This window comes from Ascaphus truei, chromosome 11, assembly GCF_040206685.1.
Source record: "Ascaphus truei isolate aAscTru1 chromosome 11, aAscTru1.hap1, whole genome shotgun sequence".
NCBI classification, from domain to species: Eukaryota; Metazoa; Chordata; class Amphibia; order Anura; family Ascaphidae; genus Ascaphus; species Ascaphus truei.
The window spans coordinates 42,318,495-42,329,815 of record NC_134493.1 but is presented as its reverse complement, the minus strand read 5'-3'; the positions used below and the strand labels follow the sequence as shown (position 1 = coordinate 42,329,815).

Below are 11,321 nucleotides of genomic sequence, written 5' to 3'. Positions count from 1 at the left end.
GAGCTACACTGATCTCTTCTTCCGGTGATGTTATAATGGATAGAGCATGCAAGGGTTTTACTTAAAAACAGTGCATCCTGGAATGTATCTGTGACTGAAGCCTATCCCTCCCCCCTGTGCTGTATGCGATTTATGACTTAAGATGTTAAATTGTCCCTAGGAGGCAGGCAGCGGATAACACTCGACGATTTATTGATCTGCTAGAATTGGCAAACAAAAATAATGCTCAAACCATGTTATTAAGTCTGGACGCAGAAAAAGCTTTTGATAGGATAGACTGGCCATATCTTCAAGAGACGCTAGCAGCATATGGCTTTGGGGATCGGTTGAGTGGAGCGATTATGTCGCTGTACTCGGGCCCAACCGCCAGGGTTATACACCAGGGCTTCCCCTCACTCTCATTCAAAATTCAAAGTGGCACAAGACAGGGATGCCCATTATCTCCCCTCCTGTTTGCCCTATGTATAGAACCCCTGGCGGCACGCATTAGAGATAATTCGGACATCTCAGGGTTAAACGCTTATTCCCAATCACATAAAGCGGCCCTGTACGCAGATGATATCCTACTAATCATTTCAAAACCCCTCACTTCACTACCTAACCTATTTGACCTACCAGACAAATTTTCTAAGGTCTCTGGTTTCAAAATAAACCAATCCAAATCCGAAGCTTTGAATATCAATCTCCCTAGACATACGGAGAAACTACTGAAACTAAATTTTAAATTCAATTGGCAAAAGAAATCTATAAAATACCTAGGGATCCACATCACCAAAGATGCAAAAAGCATCTATAATGCAAACTATCCCAACCTGATTTGGACATTAAAACAAGACCTTATCAGATGGTCTTCCAAGAAGATTTCTTGGATAGGTAGGATACATAGCGTTAAAATGAATCTACTTCCCCGTATCCTATACCTCTTCCAGACATTGCCTGTGCCACTCAAACTGAAGGATATACTCTCACTTCAGTCTGCAATATCTAACTTTATCTGGGGAGGAAAAAAACCGAGAGTTAATAAACTAAATATGAAAAGACCTACCTTAGCAGGTGGCTTAGCGGTACCCTGCCTGTTATCATATTACAAAGCGGCTCAATTAAGTCAAATTATACAATGGCATTCTGACCCTAAATTGAAAAGATGGGTGGAATTGGAAAGTTCTGCTTGCTCTCCATTAGAGCTTAGCAACCTGATTTGGCTACCTAAAAAAGCGAGGAAAACCGCTGCCCTACCGCTCACCTCAATGACCAACTCCATATCGGTTTGGGAAGTAACAAACATAAAAAACTCACTCACATCAGGATGTTCTCTGATGTCCCCCATTTGGAACAACCCAAGTTTTGCACCTGGCCTGATTGGTACAAATAGTTCAATCTGGAAACTAAAAGGATACAATAGAATCAAGGATATGGAAGGATATAATCTGAAAATTAAAACATTCGACCATATCAGATTAGAAAAAGACTTGCCCCACTCAGAATTCTATAAATACCTCCAGATTAGAGCATTCTATAACAAATTTGCCCCGTACCCTCCCCTGACGAAATTCGAAAAGCTCTGCCGGGCTGAAACCGACACTAAGGGACTTATATCTACGATCTATGGAGAGGTAGTCGAGTCTGCTACATCTAAACAGCAAACACCTTCATTCCAGAACCAATGGGAGATAGATTTAGGGGAATCCCTAGAGGTTGAGGATTGGGACTCCATATTTTTAGCTACTGCCAAAAGTTCCATATGCACCACACTGAAGGAGAACGCATATAAAGTTCTTATGAGATGGTACCTCACCCCACTAAAATTATCGAAATTCGTACCAGGGTCCTCCCCATTGTGCCCCAAACAATGTGGAGGAACAGCTGATCTGTTACATATGCTGTGGTCTTGCCCGTTGATAACCCAAATTTGGGAAAAAATCAGAAATTGGATCCAGAGGATTTTTGACCTCTCTATTCCCCCTGACCCTTGGCTGTTTCTCTTAAACAGACCTTTAAAGGATTTATCAAAGTCACATAACAAATTAATTGCTCATTTTGCAATAGCCACACGGTGTGAGATTGCAGCACTATGGAAACGCCCCGATATTCCAATTATCCCAAAGATTCGGAATCGTATTTGGTTTATCTGCCAGATGGAAAAATTAACAAGTTTAGTTAATGATACTGGCGATAACTTTCTAAAAGTCTGGACCCCTTGGTTAGCACAGACAGACATCCCCGGGGTAGAGCGTGACACAATCTGGCTTTGATAGTAAGAGATGCGTTCTCCTTCGGGAAAGTAAAATAATTACCCCCACTCACACAATGGGATCAATTACTTAAAGCTGAATAGAGCCCTAGTTATAGCTCTACATCCCATATGCCACTTATGCCTCAAGAAAAGTTAGCTTCGTTATGTCCTTCCCTACCAACCACCCTTACCTCCTCCCCTTCCCCTTCTACCCCCCCCCCAACCCTTCCCTTCTGTTTTTTTTTTTTTTTTTTTTTTTTTTATTATTTATTATTATTTATTATTATTTGTTCACCTGCACTCACACGACCGAGTAGGGCTCGAAAAGTTGTGCGATTCTAATATACGTGATTCAAGGCCCACATTACATGTGTTATTTTATATTTTGTATGTATATAATGTTCACTCTGTATACCATGCAATTGTTCACAATAAAATACAAGTTATAAAAAAAAAAAATAAATAAAAAATTGTCCCTGAATGTTAGAATGTGTGTGTATACAGCGCTTTACAAAAGGTGTGTGTGGGAGTGTATACCAATGGTGTGGGTAGGTGTAGAAATGTAAGAGGGTGTTGCATTACTATTAGTGTGTGTAGATACTATGTTTTCCCTACTGGTATATAGGGATAGAATTACATTGTACATATGTATGTGTAAGAGACAGCTGTTTGTGCATACATATAGCGCAGTATGTATAGATATGGCCTTTAGCAATCATGGGAAGAGAGTTCTCTTGTGTCATGGTAGTGACTCATGAAGCTGCAGTCTCGGTTTAGGCCACCGCTACAGTAAGAGTCCTGAACAGTTGCATACATTTGTATTCATGCAACCGTCTCTCTTTCGTGTTCTAAGATTACCTTTGAATATGGCCACCTTCAGATCGTTCATCTTATGGCCAGAGTCAGAGAAATGTTCATCGACAGGACTGTCTCTTGTTCCGCGTGTGATGTTGTGGTGATGCAGATTCATTCTCTTGTTTAGCCCCTGTCCTGTCTCACCTATGTAGTAGCAGCCCCTTAGGCATTTCATGCACATGATGAGGTACACGACATTGCTGGAGGAACAGGTGAACCCTCCTCTGATTTTGTACTCCAGATTCCTGTGTGGTATTTGTGTTGTACCCGCTGTGTGGAGCATTGCGCAGGTTTTGCATCTTGCGTCCTGGCATGGTCTTGTCCCGCATTTAGTTGTACTGTTGAATACTTTACTCCTCACCATCATTTTTTTGAGATTATGAAGTCGTCTGTATGATAATAAGGGTGTTTCAGGGAAGATCTGTTGCAGTCTTGTATCTTCCGGGAGAATGGGTTGTAGTTCCCTGGCGATCTTGCGTAGGGCTTCTAGGTGTGAGTTATATGTGACCACCAAATGTACCCTTTCGCTTGTCTCTTTCTGTCTCTATTCAAGGAGAACACTTCTTGGAATTCTGGTGGTTTTGTGAATTTGCTGGTCTACAATTCTGTGGTTATATCCACGGTTTATGAAATCCAATCTCAAGGCTGTACTCCGCTGGCCTCTGTCTGCTGTGTCGGAGCATATCTGGTTGTATCGTATGGCTTGACTGTAGATGGTTGCATGCTTAGTGTGTGTGGGGTGGAAGCTTTTGTCCCTAAAATAGCTGGCTCTGCCTGTAGGTTTGCGGTATACAGAAGTCTGTAGTTGGTTGTTCTTTATAGTAATGGTGGTGTCTAGGAAATATACTTAGTCCGGGGAATGGGTGAGTTTGATGTTAATGGTCGGGTGGAAAGTATTGAAGTTCTCATGGAACTGTATGAGGTCCTGTTCACCAGAGGTCCAAATCAGGAGGATGTCATTGATGTACCGAAGGGTTTCAAGTGACCGGTGGAAAGAAAGTCACTTTCCAGTTTTGCGCAGAACAGTTTGGCATACTGTGGTGCCATCAGAGTGCCCATAGCGGTCCCGGTTGTCTGGAGGTATGTGTCATTTCCAAATGTGAAGTAGTTATGAGTCAGAATAAATTCGATGCATTTAGTCACTATCTCTGTGAGTGGCTCCTGCGGTCCCAGAAAGTATCTGCAGGCGGAAATTCCATCTTTGTGGGTGATGTTTGTGTGAAGTGATTCTACATCCATGGTTGCTAGTAGTGTTCCTGTTGGGAGGGGGCCAATGGCATTAAGTTAGTTTAGCAGGTCGGTGGTGTCCTGTATATAGCTGGGTGTGTTCCTGACAAGTGGTTTTAGAATTATATATATATATCCCAATGCTACATCCAACATGACAAATTATTAAGTTCAATACGATCTGTTGTTCTTCTCATAAGTAAGGGGTCATTAGTTAGTCCTTTGGCCAAAGCATTATAAGCCTGTAACCACGTCACGGTTAACCCTTTACTGCAGGTCCTGTTCTCTTTACCTCTCTGCCGGAGGAAGAAGTCTCCCAATAGACTGGTCATCACAGGACCTGCCAATTCAAGTGGCGGGAGAGCTTAAAACCAAGGAGGAAGGGGTCACAGACCTCCCAATAGATGCTAAAGAGCCCGAAATAAGTTGTGTGCCAGATAATACAAACCCAGGGAGCAAAAATCTCTTTTGGGCAAATTATAGAGCAGCCCATAGAAAATGCATGCTGTGAAAAGGGAGAAGAATGAGTAACGATCCCTCTTCTAGTACAACGATAAACTGGAGCCGTAATAAATAATAATAATACAAACTAGCGTTTCACGTCTGCAAACGTGACATAGAGCAGCGTTAGCCCCCTAAAGAGTGGATGTTTGATGGGGCGAGTGCGTGCTGGACACACGTATGTAGCATTATGGCTGCATGCTCCCCGCGCAGTTGTTGACGGGCTTGTCACAGGTGCACCTGTGGCCCTCATTAGCCAAGGTTAGCTACCACGTCTCTAAAAGCCTCCGATGGCTGAGAGCAGCCAAACGCTTTCCCCCCTCCTTACCCATCCTCTCTCCCCCCCTCCATTTCCCATCCTCTCTCCCCCTTCCTTACCCATCCTCTATCCTCCCGCTCCTTAGCATCCTCTCCCTCCCTCTCTCACCCTCTCCTTACCCTTCCTCTCTCTATCCCCCCCATCTTACCCATTCTCTCCCCCTCTTCTTACCCATCCTTTTTCTCCCCCCTCTAACCCATCATCTCTCTACACCCAACCAATCCTCACCCCTAATAACCAATTCTCTCTCACTCCTAACCCATCCTCTCTCTCCCCCCTCTAACCCATCCTCTCCAACCCCCTCTAACCCATCCTCTCAACCCCTCTAACCCATCCTCTCTCTCCCCTCTAACCCATCCTCTCTCTCCTCTCTAACCCATCCTCTCTCTCCCCTCTAACCCATCCTCTCTCTCCCCTCTAACCCATCCTCTCTCTCCCCTCTAACCCATCCTCTCTCTCCCCTCTAACCCATCCTCTCGCTCTCTCCCCCTCTAACCCATCCTCTCGCTCTCCCCCCCTTTAACCCATCCTCCCCCCTCTAACCCATCCTCTCTCTTCCCTCTAACCCATCCTCTCTCTCCCCCCCTCTAACCCATACTCTCTCTCCCCCCCTCTAACCCATCCTCTCTCTCCCCCCCTCTAATCCATCCTCCCTCCCCCTCTAACCCACCCTCTCTCTCCCCTCTAACCCATCCTCTCTCCCCTCTAACCCATCCTCTCTCCCTTCTAACCCACCCTCTCTCTCCCCTCTAACCCATCCTCTCTCTCCCCTCTAACCCATCCTCTCTCTCCCCTCTAACCCATCCTCTCTCTCCCACCTCTAACCCATCCTCTCGCTCTCTCCCCCTATAACCCATCCTCCCCCCCCCTCTAACCCATCCTCTCCCCCCCCTCTAACCCATCCTCTCTCCCCCCTCCAACCCATCCTCTCTCCCCCCACTAACCCATCCTCTCTCCCCCCTCTAACCCATCCTCCCTCCCTCTCTAACCCATCCTTTCTCTCCCCCCTCTAACCCATCCTCTCTCCCCTGTAACCCATCCTCTCTCGCTCTCTCCCCCCTCTAACCCATCCTCTCTCCCCCCTCTAACCCATCCTCTCTCCCCCCTCTAACCCAGGGGTGCGCAAACTTCTTAAGCTGCGCCCCCCCCCTGCCCGGGAACCGCAGCGTTCGCACCCCCCCACGCCAATGACTCACGGGTCATGTGAGGTCATGTCACCCGCCACGTCATTGGACGCGCGTTACCATGACGACGCATGACGTTCCATGACCCCGCGGCGTAATTTGACGCTGCATTGCCATGGCGACATATCACCGAAGACCTGACAGAGAGCAGGTAAGGGAGTTACAGAGGCCTCACACCTCCCCCGGCATTTAATTTAAACGCCGTGGGGAAAAGGCGCGGGGCCTCTGAAACCACCCGCGCCCCCCCCTCTAGAAATTCTCCCGTCCCCATTTTGTGCACCGCTGCTCTAACCCATCCTCTCTCCCTCCTCCAACCCATCCTCCTCGCCCTCTAACCCATCCTCTCCCTCCCCCCTCTAACCCACCCTCTCTCCCCTCTCTAACCCATCCTTTCTGCCCCCTCTAACCCTTCCTCCTCCCCCTCTAACCCATCCTTTCTATCTCCCCCCTCTAACCCATCCTCTCTCCCATTCGCCTCCCCTCTAACCCATCCTCTCCCTGCCCCTCTAATCCAGCCTCTCTCCTCCTCTAATCCATCCTCTCCCTACTCCCTCTAACCCATTCTCTCGCCCCTCTAATCCATCCTCTCTCTCCCCCTCTAACCCATGCTCTCTCTCCCCCCTCTAACCCATCCTCTTTCTCTCCCCTCTAACCCACCCTCTCCCCCCTCTAACCATCCCTCTAACCCACCCTCTCTCCCCCCCTCTAACCCACCCTCTCTCCCCCCCTTTAACCCATCCTCTCTCCCCCCCTCTAACCCACCCTCTCTCCCCCCTCTAACCCACCCTCTCTCCCCCCTCTAACCCACCCTCTCTCCCCCCCTCTAACCCACCCTCTCTCCCCCCCTCTAACCCACCCTCTCTCCCCCCCTCTAACCCACCCTCTCTCCCCCCCTCTAACCCACCCTCTCTCCCCCCCTCTAACCCACCCTCTCTCCCCCCTCTAACCCATCCTCTCTCTCTCCCCTCTAACCCACCCTCTCTCCCCCCCTCTAACCCACCCTCTCTCTCTCCCCTCTAACCCATCCTCTTTCTCTCCCCTCTAACCCATCCTCTCTCTCTCCCCTCTAACCCATCCTCTCTCTCTCCCCTCTAACCCATCCTCTCTCCCTCCCTTCTAACCCATCCTCTCTCTCCCCCCCCCCTTCCCCTATCAGCTGGCTCCCTCCCAGTGATTTGTGCAGAGGAAGATCATTACATGATATATGTTTGAAGCCGCACAGGAGGTGCTTTCTGCAGCCAGACGCTGCATACAAATGAGTGAGAGTGAGCCCTTGATGCTGAATATGTGTGATATGCCCAATATCACAAGGTGGAGGTTGTTGCCCGTGGAAGCTCGGTGTTTAACGCCTTCACCTGCGGTGTTTTTTTTGGGGGGGGGGGAGGGGGGTGCAATGCCCCCCCCCCAAATAAATTTGTATACAAACTGCAGTAAATAATCCAGCATTACTACGGGAAACGTGACAAAGCCAGGCGCTCGTCACAGTGATTGTAGAAGGATTGGTAGCAGAATGGGTCTGCAGCAGGGATATCCTTCGACTGAGCCACTTGTGCTGAAGCAGGGATATCCTGAAAACCTGACCTGTTGGTGGCCCTTGAGGACTGGAGTTGGCCTCCCATGGGCTGGAGCTTTCTTCATATTGTGTTTGCGATATCCAAAACAATGCATTACAGGCAGCAGGGGGTTAACGGAACCGGCTGTAATGCCCGAGGGTGCTGTGTGATACTTCTCTGTCGTACATTGCTGCACGTTTCCCATGCCACAGTAACGCATCTCCTGCGCATGGGACATTAGGCTGCGCTTATAGTACCGGCTACGCGACCGCTGACGTCATCCGTCGCCGCAGCTATTGCGATTCCTGCACTCTGGTGCAGGAGACCAAGGGAGGGCGACAGGAGGCGTGGCGGAGGCGTCGCCGTGAGCGGTTCACCCTCATTGGCTGAACCGCTCACGTCACGCTGCCGCCGCTGTTAATCGCAAATTCCCTTGACTTGGGAGAGTTTGGTAGCTTTGTCGCTGCGCATCGCCGTCGCGCCCTCTATGGGCACCCGCGACAGGCTTCAAGTACTGGCGACGGCGATGCGCCAGTACTATAAGCGCAGCCTCATACATTCCGATGCCAGACTGCAATGCATGCCCACCGCCTCAGCACAGAGCTACAGAGACTAGTAGCCCCCCTGCGCCCTCGGGTGATGCACAGGGCAGAGACTCGGCGCTGCCCTCACCTTCATGTTCTGTTTAACCCTTCGAGAGCCCTATGCCCCACGGGATTTGGGTTCAATCTACGTATTGGCATCGATTCGCAAGGAATAGAATCATGCATCCCGGGGAAAGAAGCACAGAGCAAGGTGTGAGCGTGCAAATCTGTGCCCGCGTGTGTAAACCTGGGTCTGTTCCAGTGATGGTGTGTCCGTGTATTTAATCGTGTGCGTGCAAAGAGTATTTTGCAGACTGCAACATAATACAAGTGCACAAGCTCCCTGCTATGCATTGCAGATCCCTCTGGAAGCAAAGGGGTTAATGTCTGTGCAGATGCGCTGCGGCTGAGTGGAGCTGACACACTGTTACTGTGTAGCATCCTCTGCCCCTGAGTTTGTGACTCCCGCACCTGCTTCCAGCAGAACTATCAGAGCACCGAGCGTGAGCAGAAAGAGAACTATCAGCTCCAGGATTCCTGCCGACACGGGACGACTCGCTCACACATCTCTCAATCAGGGTTTCCAACCTACATATATCCATTCTATACGTATGTATATCCTTATTTATATCGCGCCCACAGTGTGCTCAGCGCTTTACAAAAGAGACGATACAGCACAGGGAACTCTAATACAATAAGTGGAGTAAACAAAATCAGACAATAGCAAAGGAAATCCCTGCCCCGGAGAGCTTACAATCTAAGTGGTATGTTGGGAGAGTTACAGAGACAGCAGGTGAGGGAATAAGTGCAGTAGATGAGGGAGTAAGTGCAGTAGATGGCAGTGCTTGGCCACAATGGTTGGTAGGGGCGCTGTGGGTGTGGGACAGCAGCCATGAGTCCAGGCTATAGGGATGCTTCATTTAAGAGGTGAGTTTTAAGGAGGGGAGAGAAGGTGCTTGGTGTATACCGAGTGTGAGGGAGTTCAACAGGTAAGGGGAAGTGTGGGGAAATGGTTTGAGGTGAGAGAGAGCTGTAGAGGTGAAAGGGGTGGAGAGGAGACAGTTATGGGCAGAGCACAGGAGACGAGCAGAAGCATAGAGAGATACGTAGGGAGGAGCAGATGAGTGGGGAGCCTTGGAGGTAAGGAGGAGAACTTTGAGAGTGATCCGGATCCTGATGGGAAGCCAGGAGAGGGATTTAAGGAGGAGATGAGCAGAGACTGTTCTGGGAGAAAATGAAATGATTCTAGCAGCTGAATGTTGGATAGGTTGTAAGGGAGAAAGTTGTGAGTCCTTTTTGCAGTATGGGAAGAATTAAGATAAGAGTGATAATGACCAGTGAGGGGACACAAGCAGAAGAACTCTTCCTTAGCCGCACACACCTCCAACATCTGTAACACTCACACACACCTCCAACATCTGTAACACTCACACACACCTCCAACATCTGTAACACTCACACACACCTCCAACATCTGTAACACTCGCACACACTTCCAACATCTGTAACACTCACACACACCTCCAACATCTGTAACACTCACACACACCTCCAACATCTGTAACACTCACACACACCTCCAACATCTGTAACACTCGCACACACTTCCAACATCTGTAACACTCACACACACCTCCAACATCTGTAACACTCGCACACACCTCCAACATCTGTAACACTCGCACACACCTCCAACATCTGTAACACTCGCACACACCTCCAACATCTGTAACACTCGCACACACCTCCAACATCTGTAACACTCACACACACCTCCAACATCTGTAACACTCACACACACCTCCAACATCTGTAATACTCACACACACCTCCAACATCTGTAACACTCACACACACCTCCAACATCTGTAACACTCACACACACCTCCAACATCTGTAACACTCACACACACCTCCAACATCTGTAACACTCACACACACCTCCAACATCTGTAATACTCACACACACCTCCAACATCTGTAACACTCACACACACCTCCAACATCTGTAACACTCACACACACCTCCAACATCTGTAACACTCGCACACACTTCCAACATCTGTAACACTCACACACACCTCCAACATCTGTAACACTCGCACACACTTCCAACATCTGTAACACTCACACACACCTCCAACATCTGTAACACTCACACACACCTCCAACATCTGTAACACTCACACTTCCATGTATATGCACCATCCGCTCCTGTGCACGGGAAAGGATTAAATACAGTGTCCCATACTGATATATTCAGTGGCTCGGGGCAGGAAGGCAGATTCTGCCCCCTTCCCTAGGACCGATCTGCAACATTGTACAGAGGCTCCAACAATGTGTTTCATTGTGACCAGCAGACATTAAAAAGTGTGTGTGTGCGCGTATGGATATATATACACAAATTCCTCCATTCCCTTCCTAATACACAGACACCAGGGACATGTACCTCTTACCCCTCCTAATACACAGGCATCAGGGACACGTACCTCTCACCCCCTCCTAATACACAGGCATCAGGGAAACGTACCTCTCAACCCTCCTAATACACAGGCATCAGGGACACATACCTCTGACACCCTCCTAATACACAGACATCAGGAACATAAACCTCTAACCCCTCCTAATACACAATCAGGAACACATACCTCCCACAGAGACATCTTTTAACACTGATAGGATCTTACAATTGGTTACCTAACCCACGCCAGTCTGTAATCTCTCCTGGCATAGAAGAAGTTAATAGACGCCTGTCATGAGGTCTCAGTTCCCAGACAGTCTCAAAATTGCCTTTCCCCGAGGTCTTTTTATATCCTTTGGAAACAGATGGTTCCTTTAAGATTTAGATAAAAGCAACACAATCTT

The 11,321-nt window shown here is 48.5% G+C and overlaps 1 protein-coding gene across 6 annotated transcripts in view; it reads right to left on the bottom strand.

The window, feature by feature from the left end:
• The window catches only part of RAI1 (retinoic acid induced 1), a 137,129-nt gene that overhangs the window by 17,181 nt on the left and 108,627 nt on the right, over positions 1-11,321 (bottom strand). Inside the window, exon 1 of one of the 6 annotated variants that reach the window (XM_075565868.1) lies at positions 3,092-4,612. The exons of the other annotated variants lie outside the window; for them this stretch is intronic. The gene's annotated coding sequence lies outside the window, so the exon portion shown is untranslated. Of the gene's footprint in view, positions 1-3,091; positions 4,613-11,321 lie in introns of those variants that run through there. 6 annotated transcript variants of the gene reach the window in all.